This window comes from Lissotriton helveticus, chromosome 6 (assembly GCF_964261635.1).
Source record: "Lissotriton helveticus chromosome 6, aLisHel1.1, whole genome shotgun sequence".
Lineage (NCBI taxonomy): Eukaryota > Metazoa > Chordata > Amphibia > Caudata > Salamandridae > Lissotriton > Lissotriton helveticus.
The window spans coordinates 1,392,576,708-1,392,602,025 of NC_136067.1; positions in this window are offsets into that span (position 1 = coordinate 1,392,576,708).

The window sequence follows — 25,318 nt, forward strand, 5'->3', positions numbered from 1 at the left end:
GTATGGCCAGTTACTACTAAGGTACAACGCAAACACAAATCCTTATCCCGCCGCTTGCCGCCAATGTTGGAAATGGGATCCCTGGCTGGCCAGGGCTTTCGCCAAAGTCAGTCAGAGACCACCACACCCAAGTCAGGGCAAGGGAGTTACACGCCAAGATAACCCCTACTCACCCTCTAGGTAACGTGGCGCGAGCAGCAAGGCTAAACCTGGAGGCGATGTAGGCTAAGTATTTGCGCACGCACCCCAGCAACAACAACCAAAGGCCCACCACAAAGGAAACTCCACACAAGGTTATATAAAAATAGCCTTTGTATTACACCAAAACACATTAGATAAAACACACACTTTACAATGTGCCAGAGGCACGGGCAGAATTTACAAGGGGATATTTACAAGACAGGGCCACCTGGACCACTGTCAGGAATCAGAAGTAGCACTTTCAGAAATAGCACTTAGAACATAGAATATAGCACAAAATAGCACACAACCAGTAATCACTGGTAACCAGGACCTCACTAGCACCACCTGTACTAGGGAGAAAACAACCACCTATGTATCACAATACCTGTAGGGGTGTAAGAACATACACATGATGCAATGCATAACATTCATTCAGAGGTGTAAAGGCACATGACGCATAAACAATACATTCAGAGGTGCATAGAAAGTACAATTGCGCCAAACTCACGTAAGTCACCACCTGTGACTGTCCCTAGGCCAACTGGCCTCTCTAGGGCTAGGACGCCCTGTGTCCAGTGTCCAGGGGCCTAAACGTAGCAGTTGCCCACAAAGTGCTGGGCAACTGGTGCAATTGAGGATGAGCCAATCGTGGGAGCCTCACAGGCTCTGGAATCAAAATGCCCCTTTGAGCCTCGCTGGGCTCTTCACGCTACCAAATGCCTCCTCTGAGCCTCTCTGGGCTCTGAAACACAATGTGGGCACTCAGGAGCCTCTCTGCGCTCGAATTATGCCAAATTGCGCCCGAGCCTCGCAGGCTCTAAAGAACAAGGCAGCCCGTCGTTGGAGTCCCCCCTCTGGGGGCTCGAGATCACTAACAGGCCCCGGGAGCCTCTCAGGGCTCTCCCACAATGGCGGCACTCACGTTGGAGCCTTGACGGGCTCGAGATACCCACAATGCCCCCAGGTAGGTTCCTGCAACCCGGATGGCACAGGGGGGAGGGGCGGGCACCGGCAATGTGCCCCGACGCCCTCCTCCCTTCGTCTGTACCGACGGAGTCCCCCCAGGCCCGGCTCCACTTACCGGGCGACTTCTTCCTGGAGTGCTGGACTCTTCTCCCACACCGGGGAGCTCCACTCTGGTCCCGGTCGTGCTGCGGCGGCTCTTGGGCTGGGAAGGCAGGCGCCGCTCTCCCTCCTCACTCACCGGATCCCGGGGTCGGCTCCCGGCAGCTTCCGGCTTCCTCTGTCCTCTCGGCTGCGGTGGGCGGGACTTCCGGTCGGCCGCGCACCGATTGGCCGGCCGGACAACCACTTCCGGGTCGTCGCGGGCAGCGCGGCGGCCCGGCTCAGGCACTGCAGGCGGGGGATGAATTTACCGAGGGGTCGGCACCCTCGAGGAAAATGCGCAAAACGGGCGGCAAGGTCCCTGGCAGGGTGGGCACCTGCCAGGCGACAATACCCTCAAAAATAAGCGAGGTGGCACTCGCTTGGGGCGGACAATGCCGGGTGGGCACCGGCCTCCGCAGACAAAGCGCTCCCAGCGCTAGAGGCAATTTACAGCGCTCCCTGCGCTAGGCAGACCATCACAGCGCTCCAAGCGCTATAAACAGGATAAAGCGCTCCCAGGCGCCCTCAGCAAGCAGGGCAGAGTCCCAGCAGTCCTTGGGCAGGCAGGGGGGGCAAGGCTGGGCCCAGAGCCAGCTCACTGGGTCTCCAGGCAGGGAGACACCCCAAGTGGCGGTCCTCTGGCCCAGCAGCAGCAACAGCCCCCTCAGGATCCTGGAAAAGAGAACAACTTCTGTGGGGACACAGCCCCATTTTTATACAGTGCATTCCTTTGTTCAAGGGTGCAGAGTGGGGGCGGAACCAGTCGCAGCTGGTTCTTGAGTACTCTGTTTACCTCAACCACCCTCTCTATTCACTGGCAGGGCTTGGGTCATTAGACACACCACAGGGGGGCGGAGCCAGCATTGTGTGGGGAAAACCCAGCCCATCCAGGACACAGGTACACTCCTCCCACACATCACTCATGCTAATCTCCCACTCACCACCGGGCAGACCCATCCAGACTTCCTGGAGCCTGGCATGCCAGCCAGCTCCAGCCAATCACACGCCAGCACCCTCACAGCACACGTACAGCCATGTCTAGAAATGGCGCTTCGCTACTAGACACATACATGCTGCATACACCGTTGCGCAGCATTCACTCACACGAGTTCACACATACCAGACTCAAGCCTGTACACCCCACGCATCAGGAACTACCAGGGACACATACATTCCCCATGCATTCCTATGGGCGGGCAGGCCTAGCTCAGCACATGCACTCAGAGTGCGCACGCACTTTCCACTGGGACACAGTGAAAGTGCGCAGAATCCCTAAAATCACCATTGCCAGGTCACCATTTCTAGCAAAAAGTCTAGGGGTGAACCTGCCCTAAGGGCCAAAGTCCAACAGCACCCCTCTAGCGGGATGCGGCGTGCTAGGGCAATCAGCTCAGCTAACATCCCTCACAAACTCAAGTAAGGTATTTCAATTGTCATTGGTGCTAAGTGACTGTGACATGTTTAACACCTTTAGCCAGTTCTCAGCTTAGCTTTTTAGGGAACATCACTTGCAGATTAGGCATTTTAACTGAAACTCAAAAAGTGAAACTACCAATGGCAGCTCCTCTGGTACGGCAGCGGGGCATTGTCTAACTGCTCAAAAGGAAAAATAAAATCATAATAACGTAACATTATTACCATTTTATTTTTCTTACTGCAGTCAGTGGCGAGGCTGACCAGAGCAGATGGGGGAATGGTTTTCACTCCCTAAATGCTCATGACTGTTTGGCCAGCCCTCTTGGGCCGGCCAAACAGTAACGCGCACTTTGCATGTTCCCCACCAGGGTGCATTACACAGCCTGGTTAGGAGCATGCACAGGCTCCCTGTCAATGTCTGAGCGCCAAACCATGGTGCTCGGACCAATCACAACACAGCATTGCAGAGTTGTGATTGGTTCAAGGTAGTCTATGTGCCCGGGGGATTCCTTGCCGGCCAAGACTGGAGACAGGAAGACGAAGTTGACGGAGGAAAGGCAGCAGCCGGCGTTCCAGGTAAGTTCTTTTTTGTTTTCATCACCCCTCCTCACACCGCCTCCCATCAGGTAGCAGCCGCTACAGGAAACTACGAGTCCCAAAATGCAACATGATGGAGAATAAAAAGCCAGAACTAGAATAAGGTGTCACATGTGATAAAGGACTGTTTAGAAACTAAACTTTAACTAACAGACACACTTTTAAATGAAAAGAGGCAGGAACACTACATATGTACAGGAGTCCCCATGATTTGGGAGAGTGGAGGAGAGAGAGAAAGAAGGGTGTGAGAGGAAGAAGGAGGGATAAAAGGAGGAGCATGAGAGTAGAGAGCAGATGAGACGAGCAGAGTGGAAGGTGAGTAAAAGAAAAGAGACAGGGTTTTGGGAGAGCTGAGCAGAAGAGAGAAAGGGAGGTGGTAAAGAGTTAGAGAGAATGAGGTAGACAACAGACAAGTATTTTTAAACCACGGAAGTTACACTTGTAAAGAGTCCTGAACTTATTGCCTAAGCACTAACAGACTAATGGACCTTGCCCGGTTTAGGAAATTCTTAAAAATTGTACAAACATTGTGCACGATGCCATGAACTTTCTGGCTATCCCTGCACAATAGGGGCTAAGCTTGTTCTCGCTGTAATCATAAGAGCCAGCCCCACACTGTACAAAATGAATTTGCGGGAATTTTATTGATTTTTTTTTATACTTACTGATTTTATATGTGTCTCTTTTAGCATTGCCCGTTAAAATGGTGTTATTGTATCAATTTGTATTAATTTTCCCAATAAAGGTTTACATATAGACAACGGAGAAGAGTTAGAAGAAAGTGAGTAGAGACTACTGGAAGAGTGAGGCGACAGACAGTGAGAGAAATAATGGTAGGAGGGAGGGGAGTGAGTGGAGAGAACGGACAAAAGGAGAGGGGGACACTGAACAAGGGAAATGGACAAACAAATGAAGCAGGGGCAGAAGGGGAGAGAGAAACGGAGAAGGGGGTGAAGTGGAGGAAAGAATGAAACAAGCAGTTTATGCATGAGGGAGAGGGAGGGATAGAACCAAAAAGGGGTATGTAAGGATCTAGAGGCAAGGAGGGGGAGAGAATAAGAGGAAGAGATTGGGAAGATACAGGAAAGGCTCCCAAATTACATTTGTGAACACTCTGTGGCTCACAGAATCAGGTCTGGTGAGCCAATATCCACATCACCTGTGTTTGATGGTTTCAGGTGGCTGCAGTTCCTTAAAGTTATGTTATGTTAAATAATGTATATAGCGCATCGTAAACCAGAGGGTGTCTTGTCGCTGATAACTGAGCTTAGTAAAGAAAAAAATGTGAGAACAGTTTAAAAGAAAAGTTAGCTGTTGAAAAGCCAAGTTTTCCCCTTTTACACCATCACCTATGGCAAACGGGTGTAGTTCGCTCACAATAAAGTGTCAGTGTCACACATAAAGACTGCACACGTGCCAATTTAAAACATTGCAGCTATTCTGTTACCGTCTCTAAAACAATCGATAGAAAATCAGAATTCCTATTCCAGGTCTCTTAAAGAACTGGATGTAGCTGAGCAACAGAACATCCAATAAATGGCATATTTTAGGGATATTTGCCGCCCTTAGGGAAGCTTTAGTGTAAGTGAGACTTCTCCGGTGTTCTCAGTCCATTTAGAAAGACGCTGATCCTCAAGGAGGGACCAGTCTAATACTCTCTGCTGTTGATAAAGAGCTTAAAGAATAGACACTTTCCACTCCTGGGGGTTTCCAGGGCTTGGTGACGCATGAGTATTATCCTCAAAGAGTCTTAAAACCCGAGCAGAGTAATCAAAAACACTTGCAAAATAATCCAATAAATCAAACAGCACGTTCCTACAACCGACAAAGAAAGTATTTGAAAAAACTGACTTTGAAATAATACTTGCAAATATTTTCAGAAGTTGATAATTGCCAACGCAACATAGAATATGCAAAAACGAATGGAGGAGCACTTGCAAAATATTGCCATCGCAATACTTGAAATACTGTTGCGCTCAGACTTATGTTGGTGTTTCGACGCGCATGCGTGGAGCACAGATGTCGTGTATGACAAACGAACCTCTTACAAACACCAAGCATGAGGTCGAACCCTGGTACCCGGCCGCCTCTCTAATCCTTGCACCCTCCCCACAGGCCCCCAAGCGCGCCACCTGCGGGGCGGCGCTTGCGACACTTCGTGGATTACCTGCAGGCTGTCGAGTATCACACGCAGTGACTGCACCTGCCGCCGGTCAGCTCCCGAGAACCTCTTGTACGTGGTAGCGTCATACTCGCTCAATTGGATTTACTTCAGCCTGGGAAGAGAAACAAGCTGCCTCTGTGGAGCCGACGGGGGGGGGGAGTCATTTAATACGATCAGGCTTGAAAGTAGCATGCTGGGCTGGAGGAATGCCGCTGTTCTATCGCGAACACGGGGAGCAAGTCTTAAATAAATAAACAAACGCAGTCTGAGAAACAGATGGCACACTGCAGTTAATTAAAACAAGTTGCGGAAGAAAAATTTACTTAGGAGCCGCTGTTTTGGAACTACACGGAGGTAACTGGAGGATCAACAGCCAACAGAAAGCACAAACACAACACAATGCATCAGGTAAACCAATCACAAGCGGAAAAACAAATTAGACTAAGTTTCTGCCAACATACAGATTACTTTAGGTCTCGCTGCCAAACGCGAGACCTAAAAACAAGGAGAAATAATGGTATTTCTCCTTTTTACACCTCACCTGGTGAGGCGTGTTTTTTTTTTTTTGCGCACTCCCAGGTCTACCACTTCTGGTAATCCTGGGAATGCATCAAAATCCATGGAAGCTGCATGGGAAAACTGTCACACAACGCCCATGGAAATGCCTCCCTGGCGCAGAGTAATGTAACGCAGCAATTTGAGCTGCGTTGCATTACATGAGATTTATGAAGCCACTATTTGTTGGAGCCTATGACTGTAAGAGCATGTGAGGTTCGCTAGAAATGTTATCTGAACTTTGTTTCTATGGCTTTAGTGTTCTCAGTCTTAGTCGATGAAAAGACAATTTATTATTATTATTATTATTATTGGACATTTATTAAGCGCCTGGTTACGCCAGTGGCGTGTCCCCGCGCTATGACAAGTGGAGTGACTGTCCCCCCTCCTCCCAAACCAAGCTATCCACTGAAAAGATAAGTTTTAAGTTTTTTTCTAAACTGGATTTCGGAGGGCTCAAGCCGAAGTTCCAGTGGAAGATTATTCCAGCACTTGGGAGCAAGGTATCTAAAGGATCTGCCTCCCATACGAGCTTTAGATATTCTTGGAACTTTTAACAGCCCGGTCTGCGAGGACCTAAGACTGCGTGTAGGCTCGTAATAGGCTACTAGGCTCTGGAGCGGAGGAGGTGCCTTGCCGTGCAGAATACGATGGCAGGTGGCAAGGGCCTTAAACTTCACTCTCCTCTCGATAGGGAGCCAATGGAGCGCTTGCAAGGCTGGTTTGGCAGATGACCTCCTGGGGAGTCTGAGGACCAACCGCGCTGCCGCATTTTGAAGAACCTGCATGCGGCCGATGACCTTTCCCGTGGCCCCCAAATAGAGCAGGTTCCCATAATCGAGTCGGGAGGTGACCAAGGCATGCACCAGCGTCTGACGAGCAGAAATAGGAAGCAGGTCTAAGACTTTCCTGAGGGCTCTCAGAACACTGAAGCATACCCCCGCCACCCGACCGACATGTGGGCCAAAGGTGAGGTCCTTATCGAGCCACACGCCCAGGTTCCTGGCCTCACGGCAGGGAGCGGGGACTTCCCCCAGACAAGGTGGCCACCACGCCGACGACCACGCCGACGGTGCACCCCCCACCACGAGCACCTCGGTCTTGCTCCCGTTCAACTTTAAACAGTTGGCAGACATCCAGGCAGCAAGGTCTTTCATACAATTCCTGAAGATGTCAGCCGCAAGACCGGGCGCGCGCGATAGGGAGATAACCAACTGCGTGTCGTCGGCGTAGGACACCAGGCGGAGGCCATGCCCCTCCACAATTTGCCCTTTTTCTGGTTATTTGGTTAACGGGAGTGGCCTGATAATATTTATAGGATATTTATAGGATCATAATTGGAGCGCATATGTATTCCGAGAATGTGGAAACACCATTCTTGTTTGAAATGGATGTATACTTTGTTGCTGCAAGTACTGGAAAGTCAACTCGTTATGATGTTCTTACGGCTCTGCAGCGTGCTCCTTGGAAGTTATGTCATGATTTCTATTAGGTATTTTTTCTCCACTCTTCCTTTAAATATGGTCTAAACCTTTTATTACGATAGTTAGGAAATCGGCAATTGAGAGGTACCGTGAGTCCAGGATGCCCTTTCTTTGAGAAAAGAGTACTACAATATTTAAAAAGTAAATAAAAAGTCCTTGAATTAAAGAATTGCCAAAAGATATGATGACTGTGAATGCCCAAAACGATAGGGAAAACAAGACAATAATTTCTGCAGTTCTAACAAATATCCAATTGATGGCAGTATACCATCACCGAAAACTGAGGAAGCGGATTTACGAGCTACAATTCCAAATAAATCTGTGAAGGATTATATATATCTTGGTTAGCTTCAGGATAAGGTCATGGTACACTAGAGAAATACAGAGTGGCTTTTTTTTCTTTGAAGACTCTAACCTGCACTTCTAAATTGAAATAGCTCCTGCGCAGCACTTTCTCTCTTTTTTACCCAGGGCACAAGTCCTCAAAGAAAAGAAGTGGGGGTTCTAGCCAAGTTAGGCACTATGCAAGCTACATCATGGTGAAGTGGCACATTGCATCACAGGAAGTGACATCACAGGAAGTGGCATCACAACCAATGACCTCACAGGAAGTGACATCACAAGAAGTGACATCGGATCTTAGCACCTCAGACATGCGTTTAGCAGTTCTATCAGAACTACAGTTGAGCACATTACAAGATATAACAAGTGAGAATTTGCATCAGAGTTGTGTCAAAAAAGTGAAGCATCCCACCACAAAATCTGGACCTCAATTTATGTGTTAATTATTTTTACTCTGCTAGAAAGAAATTCCCAGCAAGGAGAAATGGGCAGTAAATCTGTTCTGCTTAAATGGCTGCAAAGTCTGCATTTTAAAATATCTTATGGGGGTAAGGCACCTGGCGCCTCATTTACGCCGCCGTTGCGTCACTTTTGTGATGCAGCGGCGGCGCAAATCCTGCTCCATGGTGCGGGGGTACTTACAACGTGACGCATCTGAGAGATGCGTCACGTTGTAAAGCCCTGCGTCACATGTAGGCGTTCCTGTGCAGGGGGGGGGGCGTTCCGGTGCAGGAACGCCTCCTAAAAGTGGCTGAGTGAAATCTTTAAGATTTCACTTAGTCACTTTTAGGCCCATGCTGCGTCAAAACCCTGCGCCTGCCTGAAGCAGGCGTAATGATTGACGCAGCATTAACTAGATAGGGCCCCCAGAGCATTGCTGGAGTTGCGTCGCGCTTGCGACGCAACTCCAGCAATGCGTCACTTTTACGGCACAGATGCGTCACGCATCTGTGCCGTAATTGCCCCATGGTGCGCCGCATTGTAAATGCGGCGCATCCATGATGGCAGAGCTGTGGCGCACAATAACTGGCGCATCCCTGCTGATTTGCAGGGATGCGCCAGTTATTGTAAATATGCCCCCTGATCTTTATGTGTGACGTACATTTCAGGGAATGATAATAATGGTAAGATAACTCTGGAGGTTAATGCATTTGTTGGATAGATCTGTGTTTCATCTAGCTCCAGATTTGAATCACAGTAGCATAGAAGGTTGATGTGTCTCCTGCAAAGCACATCATGCAACATGCACATTACATACTTTTATTTTATGTACCGGTAAGTGGATTACTGCTTTTAACACAAATATACTTTTGTTACCTGCAGTTCATAAATTGTATTCCTTCTAATATAGCACAGTGAGCTGTGAAGGGCATGTACTTCCTACATCTTGTAATCCTGAAAATGTTATGTAACACGTCCTGCATACTGATTTACATGCAAATGATGTATTGTCATTGTATAATGTTTACGTGTGATGTAAAACACCCTGCAATGGGATGCATAGTGCTATAAAAGAAATAAAACAAAATAGTGGTATTTAAATTATTTGTGTAAATATTGGAATAGACCAACACATTGACATTCTTACAGTACATGTATATCTTTTATGTACAGAGACTGAACAAAGTGAAAAGCATGCCTCTCTTAAGTACCTGTGAAGCGATAAGCTGTGTGCCTTTGTTACCCCTCCATTTCACTTAGATGTGACGCTCCAGATAGCTCAGAGCCAGGAAACTCTAACAAAAGGAAGCCTGATGGCCCCTTATCTTCAGCTTTTGATTTGGGTCAGCAGGAATTTAACATAGGAAAGACCTCTTCCCCTTTGGAGCAAAGCAGACAACCTGCAGGCACTGATGAAAGTGTTTGGATGTCTGAAACCTACACAGGGACGAATTCAACATATTTTAGTGGGGCCCAACTTCTTGGCAGGGTGGACGTCATCTACCCTCTGAAAATAGCGGGTGGACGCAGTTTACCAGCGTGTACCCCCAACTTGTGCCCTCTTTTTATCCATAAACCACCAGCCTTCAGTGAAAGCTACTCGTTTTCCAATCTATTCCCTCTGAACAGCTGAGTTAATCCACATGGAAGAACTCCAGTGCAGATAAACACAGGCACATATTTCAACTGTTTGCACATACAATTATGTACTTCACAAGCACGTGAGCCAGTGTTGTGGCTGTAAGTGATTGTTAAAGGGGGAACACCATAAGCCACAGAGAAAATTGATGAGGCCACCTGTATAGCTCAATTGCGAAGAATGTGTGTGTGTGCGTGTGTGTATGTGAGCGTATGTGTATGATTGCTCAAAAATGTTTTAGTCAAACACTGTATGGATGTATATGTCTTATATAGGTATACATAGAAATACTGTTATAAACACATGCATAACAAACATTGGCTCGTGCATTGTCGCAAGCAAACACTGCTTTCCAGCGTTATAAATAAAGCGGACAAATATTACAGTCACTGTTTTGATTTTCTGTGTCGCCTCCTGGTACATTCATCAGCTGCGAGGGAGCGGGGACGTGGCAAAGGGGCAGGACAAGTACAGCTGGGGCATTTGCCCCATCAGCCCCACCCCTCTAGCGATGCCACTGACGTGAGCGAACAAGTTAAGATATTTTGGGGCAGATTTACAAGGCCCTTGCGACACTTTTACGCCACCTTGGCGTCACATTTGTGACGCAGTGTCGGCATAAACAATGCGCCAGAATGCTACATATTTACAACGTGACTCATCTAGTGAGATGCATCATGTTGTAAAGCCCTGCACTACATTATACCTGCGTCAGGTATAATGTATGCAGGGTGGGCGTTCCGTAGCAAGGAAGCCCTGTAAAAGTGACGCAGTGAAATCTACAAGATTTCACTGAGTCACTTTTACGTCCCCGCTGCTTCAAAACTTTATGCCTGCTTGTAGCAGGCATAAGGAGTGATGCAGCACAGCAAGTAAAGGGCACCCCTGAGATGTGCAGGACTTGTTTAGTGCTTGCGACACAACTACAGCACTGCGTCACCTTTATGCGGTCAGATTGGTCACGATCACTCTATCCTTGTGCCACGGTGCGCCGCATTAAAAATGCGGCGCAACCATGGTGATGCAAGGGGTTTCAACCGTCACAAAATAACTGGCGCATCCCTGCTGATATGCAGGGATACGCCAGTTATTTAAAATCTGCCCCTTTGTTTTTTGTACTTACACAAAAGAAACTATTTATATATTGGTATTTTATTGAACATCTGCGGTCCGATCAAATTCAGATGAAGTCATCTGTTTTGTAGAATCTAGCACAGAGGTTATAACAAGCTGGCAAAACGGCTGTCAGTTAAGTTCTTGCTGGTGACTGACATCTGGTCAGGGAAGAGTGGTACTAACAATTTGACGACTGGCAAGGCTAAGCCTTACAGTCCTCTTTAGGTCGATGTTTCATTGGTGGCTCTTTTTATGCACATACTCCAGCTGGCCGCTGGCACAATAAAACACATAGACACCCCGGGCATGACTTACAAAAAGGTATTTCGAAGAACTTAACGTCCCACAAGATGCAGTTGGCAAACTTATTGCAGAAGATCACCACTTCCATCTCTCCTACGATCTTAATCCAGAGATCTATTTCCTCGTGGCACAGATCTCCACCCACATAGTTATATGTATTAGTAATAAATGTGGGAGGGTCAAGGAGAATTCATGGAAAAATGGGGAATACTTGCTACTTAATGTGAGGGATTTAGGGAAATTGAAGGGTGGGTTTAGGGAGGGCCATGCTATTACAAAGAACACATATGAATAAGACAATTGCAGTTCACAAAATTCACTTCTAATTTTTCCACAGTCCTACTAGCAATAAAACAGACTTAAATGTACCCCAGTTGAACCTTGAAGCAAGTCAAGCACCACATATGCTGTCAGACCCGGTTCGGTAGACCATGGCATGAGAAGGGGCTACTGGGCTACATTTGTAGGGGACGGGGTTATTTGCCTCCACTGTTCTGTTGTCCATCCTGCTATGGCTCTGCAAACTGGGACAAATACACCCCTTTTAGCATTTGACTTTCAGTGGTGGTGATGGCTAAACGTCATAGGGGTATATTTACAAGCAGTATCCTATCCCCTAGGATTCAAGATAGGCTGGTGCTACAATTCATGTGCTATCCACGTGGGAATGGTAAATCTCATGTCCACCCAAACCCAAAACAAACAAGGGGAAGACAAAAAAATTCGTAATACTGCCCTCACACACTTTGCAGTGTCCCTCTAAGGTCCCGGGTTCAGAGAAGTTCTTGTGAACTCGTGTGAGTTTAATACAAAGGAACTAATTTTTAACATATGACATACACTGGAAGAATAAGGGCGTGTGTACATATTCTAAGAATATGGAGTAATCTGGGGTGAATGGTGATTGTGGCAACTCCAAGTGGGAATTGTGGGGGCTCAGTTACACATACGTTCTGGGTCATTTTTGAGAGACTGGCTGCTTGTTGGTTAATGGGTTGAAGATAATATCTGTTTGTTGTTTAGGAGGAACACACAGAGATAGGGGAATACGAATTTGAGAGGTTTTGTCCTTTCTCTTCCTCTTCTCTTTTTCTTTTCACAGACATTTGCTCCCTCTTGAAAAATTCCCAGAGTATAAAAGAATTGGATATTGTTCCACAGATCGGACAAAAAGGTAAACACCCAATTTGGGGTGAAGACCAAGGGACCAACACCCTGACGAATGCCAGTGTGACCCTTCTGGGTGCATAATATTGACAGAAACATGTTGGTATCTGCAGTGGGGCTATAGGGGTCGTTACCTACCCTTTATACCCCTGAATGTGCTTTTTAATTCTACCAGAGGTTTACAGACAGAATAAAATAGTATATGTTGACCCTTAGGTTGTTTTAAGTATATGTATCTGCACTGTTTGGTCCCGTTTTATAGGGGAACACATCTCCCCTCTCTAAGTTGTGTCACATTTTTGTACATGTTTTTTGTGTGTTCTATCATTTTTTCTTACTTTGTCTACCCTCACCACTGTTCTTCGTAAAAAAAAACGTATCGTGCTCCACCCCGAGTGTTGGTCTGCACCTGGCTGTATGATGCAGCCCTATGATGAAGCATTTTTTGTCTTCCCCTTGTTTGTTTTGGGTTTGGGTGGATATGAGATTTACCGTTCCCATGTGGACAGCTACATGAATTGTAGCACCAGCCTATCTTGGATCCTAGGGGATAGGAATTGTTTTTAGTACTTCTCTGTCGAGTGAGATTTAATTTGTGGGAAGGGAGTCAGAGAAGTCCCTTGTCTCTTCTTAATTGTGATTTTCGTATATTTACAAGCCCCCATCGCTACGGGAACATCCATTTTTAGGACGTTTTTGTGGCGATAGGGGCTTTGCCTTATTTACAAGGCAGCATTAAGCCACTTAACGTGGCTTATAACTGCCTTGTAAATAAGGACCCCTTTCACACTATGCTAAGTGTGAAAGGGGAGAGCAATGGGTGTTGCTGTGGGCGTTCCGACTCAACACCCATTGATTCTGACACTGCCCCTTATTTACAAGGACTGCGTTGTGCAGCACACATGAAAACAGCAAAAGGCCAATGATTGTTCATGTACAGAAACCTCCCCCTTCCTGCACATAAACAATAATTTTTTTAAAATGCTGTTTTGCAACTTCTATATGTGCTGCATTAAGCAGCACACATAGAAGTTACAAAACAGCATTTAAAGATCTGGCGTCCCGATACGGAGGACAACACCGGCATTACACAGCCAGCAGAACGAGGCACTTTGACAGCTTATTAAGACCTGCTTATTACTATTGGGGCACCACCATTGGATCGTGGACAGGTAACTACTTATTTATGGTAATTGGACCTATATCTCTAAACCTGGTGATTGAAGCAATATCATGATTTACTGTCAAAACGTAAATTGACCACTTCTTGCCATCATTTATATATCCTTCCAGATGATGCTTTCACCCTGATTATATCAGTCTACATATCAGTATTGAACATCTGGTTACATACCACATCGACTACTATTCGATTTCCTCTGCTGATATTCTGATATCTGAAGTTGAACCCGACGCCGCACTGTTTGCAGTCTCTGGAATATTCCATCAAATTTTTATTGTACTCTGCCCTGACGAAGCTCCAGGGGTGGGAGCGAAACGCGTTGGCTGTTTTGTGCACTTCTGAAAAAAGAACAATAAAAGAAATTTTGATACAGCTAGATGCTTCTGCAATTCACTTCCTAACTGGTGCTGCCTCCACGTTTCTTCAAGTTGTTATCTGGAAATCCAGTGGGACTGAAACACAGCAGGTCCTGGAGGTTAAACAGCACAGAACTCTAAACACTGTGTGGGACTACTGATGTTTGAGGTGCTCACTGCTTGGTCCGCTGTGGTGGTCATTTTGTTGTTCAGCATTTAAAGATTGTTTATGTGCAGGAAGGGGGACCTTTCTGCACATAAACAATCTTCTCCTGCACGCAGACACCCTTGCACTATGGTAAAAGGGTGCCTGCATTGGCACTAGGCTGCTAAGAGTAGCGTCATCGCAGAGGGAAATGCAGGGTTGCACCATATTCTTGTGAATATGGTGCAGCCTTGCATTTCTGAAGTGGCGGAGTGAGGCATTAAGCCAGAAAAGGTTAATGCCTCACTCTGCCACTTCCATTCTACATATGCCCCATAGGCTTCTCAGAGTGGCTAGTATTGGGGTACATAGACACAGCACTCAACACCACTCCTTGTAGTGCCGAAAATATTATTGTCCAACCCAGTGCTCCTCATTTGAAAAAGGCAAGCACTTTATTTTACCAAAAGGCACAATACTACACACTATAATAATGTGTTAGATACCCGATGCTCAGGTGTGAGTCCCATGTACTTCCAGATGAGGCACCTTCTAGGTGCTCTACCCCTTACTCCTTCCACTATGAGGGCTTGGTGTTCTGGAGGCATAGTCTCTAGATTATGGGCAGTTGTTCCCATTCTTTCTTAGCACACAGTCACTTATTGTGGCTGAGTAGCCCTTGTAAACTTCACCTGTTTTTCTTCTAGCGGAATAGAGCTTTTGTTGCAAGGTGGAAGTATGATGTGGTATGGCAGGGGTGCCTTACCATGTAATACTAATACAATACACAAATATGGACCCTGGGTATTCTCTCAGTATACCTTATCTTAGTCCTGCTAGAGAAGCAAAGAGCAGACAGGGTACTTAGAGGAACATGTGTTAAGCATTTCACATCACCAACATGGACGGTAAGTATTTGAAACTACTTGAGAAAAATCTGACACCAAGTTATAACAAGCATTTGCAATGCAAATTGGTCTCGCATTTGTGAGAGTAAGAGGGATTGGCGTTGTAAATGACGATGTGTTTTACCCATGTGTTTTGGATTGGAGTGGAGTGGAGTGGAGTGGATGCATACGGTGCGGCGGGGAGTTATGTGAGTTGGATAGAATTGTTGTGGAATTGTATGGTGTGGAGTGGATTTGTGTAGTGGAATAATGTGCCATGGTGTGCATTGGAAATATGTGGATAGTAATTATGTGATATTGAGTGTACTGGAATAATGTGGAGTGGGAGTGTATGTGAGAGTGTAATTATGTGGAATGGTATTTTGTGTTGTGGAGTGGTATGTTGTGTAGTTTATGTGGAGTGCTGCTGAATTTTGTGGCATGATGTGGAATTGTGTGGTGTGAATTGGATGCATGAGGTGTGTTGTGTAATTGCATTGTTGAGTTGAATATGTGGGTGATTGTCAAATTATGTGGAGTGGAATGGAAATGTGTGGAGTCGAATTGTGTGGCATGGAAGTGTGTGGTGCTGAGTGAAATTATGCAGATTGTAATTAAGTGGTATGGTGTGGATTGTATATGTGTGGATTGCGTTACCAAGTTAGGCCAAAGAGAAAGCAAAGAGCTCCCCAAGGAGAGATGTGTGCTATGTGTGTGTGTCATGTAGAAATGTATACATTATAGATGTTCTGCAGGGGGCACTGGAGGACCGGGAGAGTTCACAAGCAGCCATGACCCAAGATGAAAGGTGACTGCATCACTATACACATATAGCAGTTGTCACCTTCCTTGTCCCCTCACAGCATCTAGGAAAGGCCACTTTTGGCAGTTTGATGAATCCTGGACATGACATGGTAGGTAAACAGCAATTAATAACATACCAAACAGACACTCTCTGCCCAAAACTTACTTAAATTGGTGCTAGTAAGTCACCATAGCACACAAACATAGTCCCAACAGCCATAAGACCCTCCATTTATAGCATGATATGTACAGTTTGGTAGAAAGATATTCTATATTTATTTTAATTTTTCAATTAAGCGGATACAAAAAGGTGAACATCACAGAAGTCAATAAGTATCATGAGTCTCACACACTCACATTTTATCAAACAACCATACAGCCTTGTAGTGGGAAGGCTCACTCGTTGCACTTGGTGCGCACCGTACAGGGACTGGTCTGATAACGTGTGCCAGGGCTGCTTTGGGTTTCGAGTACGGCCCTGGCAGGAGCAAGAGCCTAGTACCGCAAAATAAAAGAAACCATTGAAAAGTTAGTTCCGAGGTACAGCACCAACCTTCCCATTAAAATATTTAGATTTTTGCAAATTCTTTCAATATAAAATAATACATTCTTTAGCTATTAGAGTATTTGTTTGATGTGCACTTGTTTGTGTATTTTTCATGAATTACTGTTTTCATGTTTGAAATGTAAATCGTACAAATTGCTTGGGGGTCCCCAGCTTCCAGCAGTGACTTACTGGGGGTCCTCAGGAGTCAAAAGTTTCGGAACCAATGCTCTATATCATGATACGTACAGTTTGGTAGAAAGATATTCTATATTTATTTTCATTTTTCAATTAAGCAGATACAAAAAGAGAAAAAGGTGAACATCAAAGAAGTCAATAAGCATCATGAGTCTCACACACTCACATTTTATCAAACAACCATACAGCCACATACTCAGACAAACTCAGACAGACCATCAGATCATAGTTCATTGGATCGCAGTACGTGTATATATATACGAACAGGGTTCTTCCCCCAATACATAGGCCAATACAAATTTTCATATAGCAAAAATGATAAGCATTAAGGGAAAACAAACTCCTCAGGTAATAATATACAACAAGGTGCAAGTTCTTCTCCAGGGGTGGAGATAGAAGTAGGGAAGACACGGGGTTTCCAACGCTGACGAGCATTTCGGTGTCAGACCCGGATCTGGGTCACACCTTCATCAGGATGACTACAGGGCAGTGCGGAACTCATGAACATTGATATCTGAGGAACAAGGCCAGGACAGAATTGTCAATTGTAGAGTAGAGCACGGGAGAACAAATGTCCCACTCTGACTCATAAAAATGGACACTATTCCGAAACTGGAAAGCCACAAAGGAAGGCAGTAGTCCGGCGTGTAGAAGGTCAAGGGCTCAGAGGAAGCAGCCGGCAAAGACAAAAAAAGGGGATCCTCAGGATGCACGTGATCATGTAAGGGAAACAAGGCAGTTTAAGGTGCAATGGTCCTTTGAGGCATCGTAACTGCCGCTCCAGGCTCTACTTCGACAGTTGGTAGTGCGGGGCTTCTGCCTGCAGCCGTTTAGTGCTCAGACAGATGTTAGGCAAACAGACAGAGCTGATCCTTGAGAAGTTTTAGATTGAAATAAAGCACAGGTCTATTGTGTATGCCTGGGGCTTGCTATAAAAAGAGGACTGTGCTTCCTATATCCACTTTATATATGTTTAAATATTAGCTAAGTAGTTCATATTCTGTCCCATACACCAGAGAAGTAGCCGACAAATATCCCATTGATGCACTTCCATACAGCGGTAGGTGTGAAGAGCGAGATCACTATGTTGTATAAAGAGGCGCCCGTTAATGGCACAGCAAAGGCTGCGCCCTGTGGTACAGGAATATATATTAAAAGTGCGCGAGTAAACCCAGACCCTGCTCACCTTGATCCGCTCTACGCTGCATCCATCTTGAGTTGCTACACCAACATCTGCATTGTGCCCACGCTAGAGTTGGACATGCTGCCACCGGGACCAGCATAGAGAGCATGGAGGCGAAAGAGCAGATTGGAGCGATTTCAAGTGAAGGTAGTAGCAGCCGATGTTGCTAGGACCACAAGGACTGCCAGACACAGTGGAAGATCTGAGACAGCAACTAAAATGGACCCGATTCCCAGTCAAACACGTCCCTCCCTCAGGACTGGGCATGAAAGGGTAGGAGGATATATGCAGGTAGAAAGGGGACACCATACCCAGCGGATGTATACTAAAAAGCAATGACTCAAATGTGAAAGTCACAGCGGACCTGGAAAGGGTGCCAGTGATTACGTTACAACATAAGTGCTCGTTAAACGTGGCGCAAATTTCAATGACTGGTGCACTGTCAATTTTATAACGCATAAACCATCACTACACATCTAAAGTTCACTACTGGACTTTACTGTCAGACTGCGTGGTGAGATTTGGTACCATGAGCCTTGAGGGAGTGAGTATCGATAAAAAGAAGTGTGGGTGCAAGTGAGTTCCCGAGCAGCACAAGAAAAGCGTGTGCCACCATGCCTCGCTAACACACAGTGGATGTGGGTATCGATAAAAACAAGTGTGGTCAGAAGCGAGTTCCTGAGTAGAAAGAACATAGCATGTGCCACCGCGCGCCGCTGCTCATTCCCAAGGCTATACTTAGGCTTTCCTGTTTTCAGTTTCTATTTTTGGTAAATTCTGGTGGGTTTTTTCCCAGTTTTTTTCAATACCTTAAAAAACAGTGGTTATCAGTGGTTACACATTTTTACACCATTAAAAACAACAGAAACAGTGTTCTTCCAGTGTTCATGGAATTTTAATTACATTTTTATTATTGCTTGCTTTCTGCACTGATACTCCATGTGTCTAGATAGCGTGTGCACAGGGTATATGAGGTCCAAATACATTTTACTGCACCAGAATGGCCTACAAATTCAATAGAATTCTTCATTAACTTTGAATTAAGATTGTAAAGATGCTTTCAGCATGCCATCTAGCAAGTGACAAGGATCTCTTACAGGGAAGACCTTCAGCTCAGGTATCGATTTTGACATACCATCATTCAACTTTTTCATATACGTATCTGAAATACTGCAAATACAAACAATATCACCCCAATCTTTATTGAACGTGGTAGGAACTTTTTTCAGCAGCATTCCAAGTGACACTGCCTTCCATGTTTACCAAACGTCTGGTGTCATGTTTTCACCACTATCTCAGATGCTTGGTGACAACATTCTTTTCACATATACCTGTCACTTCATCTTGCATTTAATTTTTAAAGCCTGGGGAGTTTGGCAATTTACTTACAATCAATACTGACTCGCTAGAAAAGGGGGCTGATGTACCAACGGATTTCATCCATCCTTTGTCTGTGGGTAAATGTGATGGTATATATTAGGAGAGATTATTATGAAACCAGCCATTTGACCTATCAGTGAAAGCAATTGTAGCCAAAATATCAAATAGGATTTTGATATTTCACGATTTTCTACAGTTTATAAAATAACTAAATAAGACCCAAAACATGCTTCTAAACACTGCATCTTTAGACAAAAGACCACAAAACTGAAAAAAGGATAAGGAAGAAGAGAATGTTTTAGTGACATCCCTAAACAACAAAAACTCAAGCAGAATAATGTTAGCCCAGTCTTTCTTGATGAAGCCTTGCATAACAAAGTTACATTGCATTGGCCCCTTCAGGAAGAAATAAAAAAATGGCTCTTTCACTCATCTTTTCCTTATACTCCATGGGAGTTAACTTTGAAAAAAGGTGGGGCATGCACCAGCTATTTGCCATTTACAGGCTACGGTTTTTAAATGACACAGACAAAAGTTAATCCAAAGCAATAGGAGGAGTCAGACCCCACAAAGTACATACAACAGATCACCAGCGCTGTCTAGGCTCGAACTAATAAATTGCCTCTATGTAAGAGAAGTAGCAGCAACTGTAGAGATGGAGTCTAGGGAGCTGAGCTCCTAACATCAAAGTGCTTCAATGCATGAGGGAAGTGTTGGAGTACTCAGAGCTCTGTTAAAGAGCTCAGGGTTGTGAACCCTTGGTCTCTAGCCATTGATGCCCCCTTCTCATGCCCATAGTCACACATCCAAGTGCGACTGACAATGTGGGGCCTACCACCTCGGCCCAATCACCAAACCGCTATCCGGAAGCTGTTCCGAAATTTGCCATATACGACAGAGCCCTCACTGTCACTCACCATCATATGAATACTCATGGGCCCTGCTGGTGAAGAGGATAGGATAAAACACTCAACCTTCCTTTGCTGCTGCAAGATTTCACCAGTTCAGGCTGCAGACACAGACTGCCTGTGGTGGCATAAAAGTGGAGCAAAGAACAGAAGAAAGTTGGAGCAAAAGCTGTTGATGAGTAAGTTTGCTGGGGAGTAAAGGGAGAGTAAATGTGCAGATCTGTACTCTGTGTGCATGTTTGTGTCTATGCACGTATGTATATGCCACGTTTATACAGGAGTACGAGTGTGGTAGTGCAGACCCTCGTGCAGTCTCGACGTCTTCACCCAAATATTCTGATAGTTTGTCCACTGTCATCTGAAGCTCACCTTTTGCATGGTGAAGCATGCTCCTGGCAAAATGTGTGTAATGATAGCTTATTGTGCATTTTTAAATTATAAAGGTAATTACCCAGACCTAATGGTGGAAATACCTACCATGTAATTGAAATTCATAGTATTTATGATGATAAAAAGAAGTGAAAGAGAAAATCTCTCCATATGCAGAATGAGTACATTTGAGCATTTACTGAAAACACAAGCTGTCACTGGGGGGGAGGGGCAAACATACAATCGAATTGCCTTTGGTAATATCTCCCATGGATGCATAATCTTCCTGTAGATTCCTCACCTTAAGAATATCCTCTCAGGTATCAGACTCAAGTCTGTAAAACTTTCTTCCCCAGCAGTAGCTCATCTCCAGCAGGTGGTGCTACACAGTTTCAGCCGAGATCCTGAAGCAAGAAGCACCTCTCCCTCGGTTTTACTGCGCACAAACGACAATCTAAGAAAATGTCATCACATATTGTACTGATGTATTCTGATCAGATTCAAATATTTTTTTCCACCACACTTGATTACAAAGAAAATGTGTATAATTTGTACTTTCGTAATTCTGGTATATTCTGAAATATCAGCACAGTTTATTTTTGTGATGTGCTAGAAAAATAACATCCTTCACCCTAACCTCTCAGAATGCTATTCAGCGGGATTGTCACATAAATCCTCTCCATGTGACAACAAAAGGAAAGGGATTTTCCACACCTACTAGAAATACTCTAAACTGTTTTCCCAGACTATCAAAACTGAATCTATAGATAAGTAACACGGGCCTCATATATGAGGATGTGCGTCACTTTTACGCCGCCGGTGCGTCACTTTTTGTGATGCACCAGTGGCGTAAAAAATGTGCCTTGTTGCACCATATTTACAAAGTGACGCATCTAGGTAGATGCGTCACTTTGTAAACCTCTGCGCCACATTATACCTGCGCCAGGTATAATGTATGCAAGGGGGGCGTATTGATGCAAGGAAGGGTCGTAGAAGTGACACAGTGAAATCTATGAGATTTCACGGCGTCACTTTTAGGACGCCGTTGCGTCAAAATCTTGCGCCTGCCTCACAGCAGGCGTAAGACTGACGCAGGCCCTTTCACATGGGGCTTGCCCCATGTGAAAGGACGCATTGCTGGAGTTGCGTCACTTTTGTGACACACTCCAGCAATGCGTCAGTTTTGCGCTTACAGATACGTCAGAAATACTGACGTATCTGTAACTCCCTTTGACATAATGCGTCATACATTAAATATGACGCATCAGGAATGTCGCAAGGAGTGCGCACTGAGAAGTGACGCATCACTGCTTTCACGCAGCGATGCGTCATTTCTCATAAATGAGGCCCCACATGTTTAAAGAAATTGTGCAGAACGCACCATTTTACATCATATTTTAAAACTTTTTTTGCATTTTCAGGATGGGTGCGAAAAGCACCACCGTCAATATGAGGGGCTCACTCGGCAGCTAAATAGGTAATACAATAGTATTTTAAAAGAATATTAAAAATGTTTAAAAGAACCGCCTAACTAAAATAAACTGGAATGCTTTGATAATCGAACTCTGGATAGTTTGCTTTGAAATAGGCCCTAGAACCACTTTTTGATGTGTGATAAATTCAGGGCCGATTAACCAAAGACCCGGAAGAGCACTAGTAAAGTGCCTTGCAGACTCACATCGCCGCAGCTGCCATCCTAAATCCGTACTATCGTTGTGGTGGTATGGACTCTGTGCCACCCTCGGGAGGGGTGGAGAGGGTCTTGTGTTTGGAGGTGAAAGGTCACCATATAGTCAGCGTAGTCTGCCTGTGACTGAAACGTATACGGTTGTGCTAATGTGCACTATTTATTAACATATGCCAAATCATTTCTAAACAAATGCCACGATTTTCTATTTGTAATCTGGATGTTTTGAATACACCCTCATCTGCGCCTGACTTCGACCATGGTAGGAAACTCTGTGTTCGTGTGGCTCCGGCTCTTATCAGCCTGAAGTACTTCCACGCCATCTCATAAGGTACCAGTGGCGTAACGAAACTTGAGGGGGCCCCCCTGCAAAACACAGGGAGGGGGCCCCCACAGGCTTCCCGGCCACCATCTACCACTTTGCTCTACCACCCAGAAATCTAGTATATTATGATTTGAAACCTCCAACATTTAAATTAAATGTCTCTATATTGTCTCTCTACTTTCCTAATGAGAAAGTGGGAAACTCTCTTAACATACAAGCTATGCCATTTGTAATAATACTGTCAAAAGCAGATTATTTAACTGAGGCAGCAATCAGAACACTGCCAGGGAGCGATCCTATTGTGTCAGGAACACTATGACTGAAGAACAAAGAACAACTATGAAGAGTCTGAAATAGAATTGACATTAATGGACAATAACTTGAAACTTTGAAAGACAAACCCAAACCTGCAATTCCATAAAAACTCAACTGACAATATACACGAGAAATACACAAGATATAACTCAGTATAGTGAAAAAGTCAAGAGAAATAGACTTTCTTTTTCTTTTGGCAACCCTACTTTATATTCCTTTTCATGAAATACTGTCACACTATAGCTGCAAATGTAAATTTCAAATGTAAGGAATACGCAGAGTGGGGGACCAGGGGGTACTGGAACCAGAAAAAAAACTAAGCCTCTGTAACCAGCTAACAAAGTTATGTAAATATGCAAATGGTCTCTGGCCTCGAGGGAGCTGCCTTCAACCCCCTTGCTTTATGGACTTAATCGAAATGTGAAACTGAGTTTTCTTTGCCAGGAGGCAGTCATAGGAGCTATGTTAGTTTTTGCAGGCCCCTCTCTCAGAATACTGGGAATATATTGGGACCTCATTTTCACTGCAACACTGAGAACCTTCACATTTTACCACAGTCCCAGCTCTGATTGGGTCTAATAGTTTCTCCCTTGGTGGGCAAAGGCAGAGCCTTTTCCTTCTCAAGTAAGATGGCCACCACGTCTTTCACACTCTGAACAAAGATGATTCCCATTTCACCTCTCTGAAGAATGGGTGTAGTAAAAAAATCTTTAATTCATGGAACCATGTTACAAATTCTCCCTTCTTACTCCATCAATGTGTTGTCAATACAAAAATCAAAGATCTGGCAGTTGCAAAGTCTTGAAGTTTACTTAAAGGGAGTGGATAATCAGCATACATTTCTTACCAGTGTTTCAAGGTGTCATCTTGCAGCACCAACGTGTTTTACACAAGTCCTCACAGCGCACACAACATAGGACCACCACAGCCTTCATCGTCTACTGAAGACGACCCACTGTGCAGATTAATTAAAGACTGACTAGGTTCTGCAAACTGAATCATCTGAAGCAATAACTACAGCCTTCTAAGTAGCAGTAAAAGATATCATTTCAGATCTTCCTTTCGGACATAAGTTCCTCATCCTAAACCATTCTTCAAATAATATATTTTACAGCCTAGTAATAAAGGGGAGCACTGTGCCTCAATCATCAGTCGAATTACTGCTAAAAAGAATCCAGCTGTACCAATGCCGTGAGACAAGAAATGATCACATCGTCAATTTATGCCAGATCACCAATGAAGGACAAGACATCACCAGACAATCCTTGTGAGGCCCATAGAGGGGGCCAGGAACAGTTCACAGAAGGACCCCACACTTGACACCACAGGAAATATCTTCATCCAGAAGCAGAAGAATCCTGAATATCATAACTTGAGGTCACCTTTTTTATCTAATTGACACTACACTTCTCTGTAAGTGCCCGGACCAAGAACACCAATGTGCGTGAAAGAAAGGAGTGTCTGCATGGAGAAGAAACTTGGGAACCCAAATGGGCTTGTATATAGTTTAGAACAGCACTTTCCCTCTCCACAGTTGAATGGCCGTAAATCCGCTTTGTGTGCTCTGTACAAGCCTTTCCACTTGGTGTGTCTTTTCAATCTCTTAGTTTGCTCCCAGGGTGTGTACTGCAACAAGTTTATCCTCCATTTCAGCTGCATGTTAATTTGTCCCAGCCCTTTCATTTGTCTTTAGGACCATGATCTTTGGTGGTGCCGGGCTACATATTAAATTTTTTACGTTTATTCTTGATTTCCCGGCCGGGCCCTGCCCCCACCATGATGCCCTCCCTGATCCAAATTATGATCTCATCCCACCTCAGCCCACCCACCCACCCACTGAATCTCATTGTCATGAAACTACAGGGAGTCTGCACCCATCGTCATGCTTCTACAGTGACTGCAGTTCTAGTGTAATATCACTGCATTGAAAGTGGCATCCATTAAGCTGCCTTTGCATTAAGGCCATACCATTCCACTTGTTTAAGTCTTCATGGAGGGTGAGATAGTGTTTCTGGAGGGATATCTTTGAAGTCAATGGATATCACATTTTTACATGGCTCTGGTGGGTTCATTCATGGCGATGGATAAAACTTTTCTTGTTTGGAGGGTGAAAATGAGTCAAAGGAGGGTGACACCACTCAAAAGACAGTGAGTTGAGAGGTATATGAGGTCACTTAAGTTATTGCTGCCCCAAAATGATCATACCACTAGTGAGAGCTGCTCCTACTTTAATATCGCTGCGTTACAGGTGGCCCCCTTTGTATGAAAACTGCAGTAAGGCCTGCTACTTTCCAGTGTAAATCAAAATTTGCGCTGGACAGGAAATCCGATTTGAAGACTTTGTGGCAGTTTGCATCACTCATTGTGACACTGCACTGGTGCAAACCTTTTAAAAATGTGGGACTATGTATTTTATCAATGTTTACCCAACTTGTCAGTGACAACACTTTAAGTCTGTACGCCTGTGATAAGTTAAACATTAAAATTGAGAATATGTATATTCTGACAGGTTTCAATATA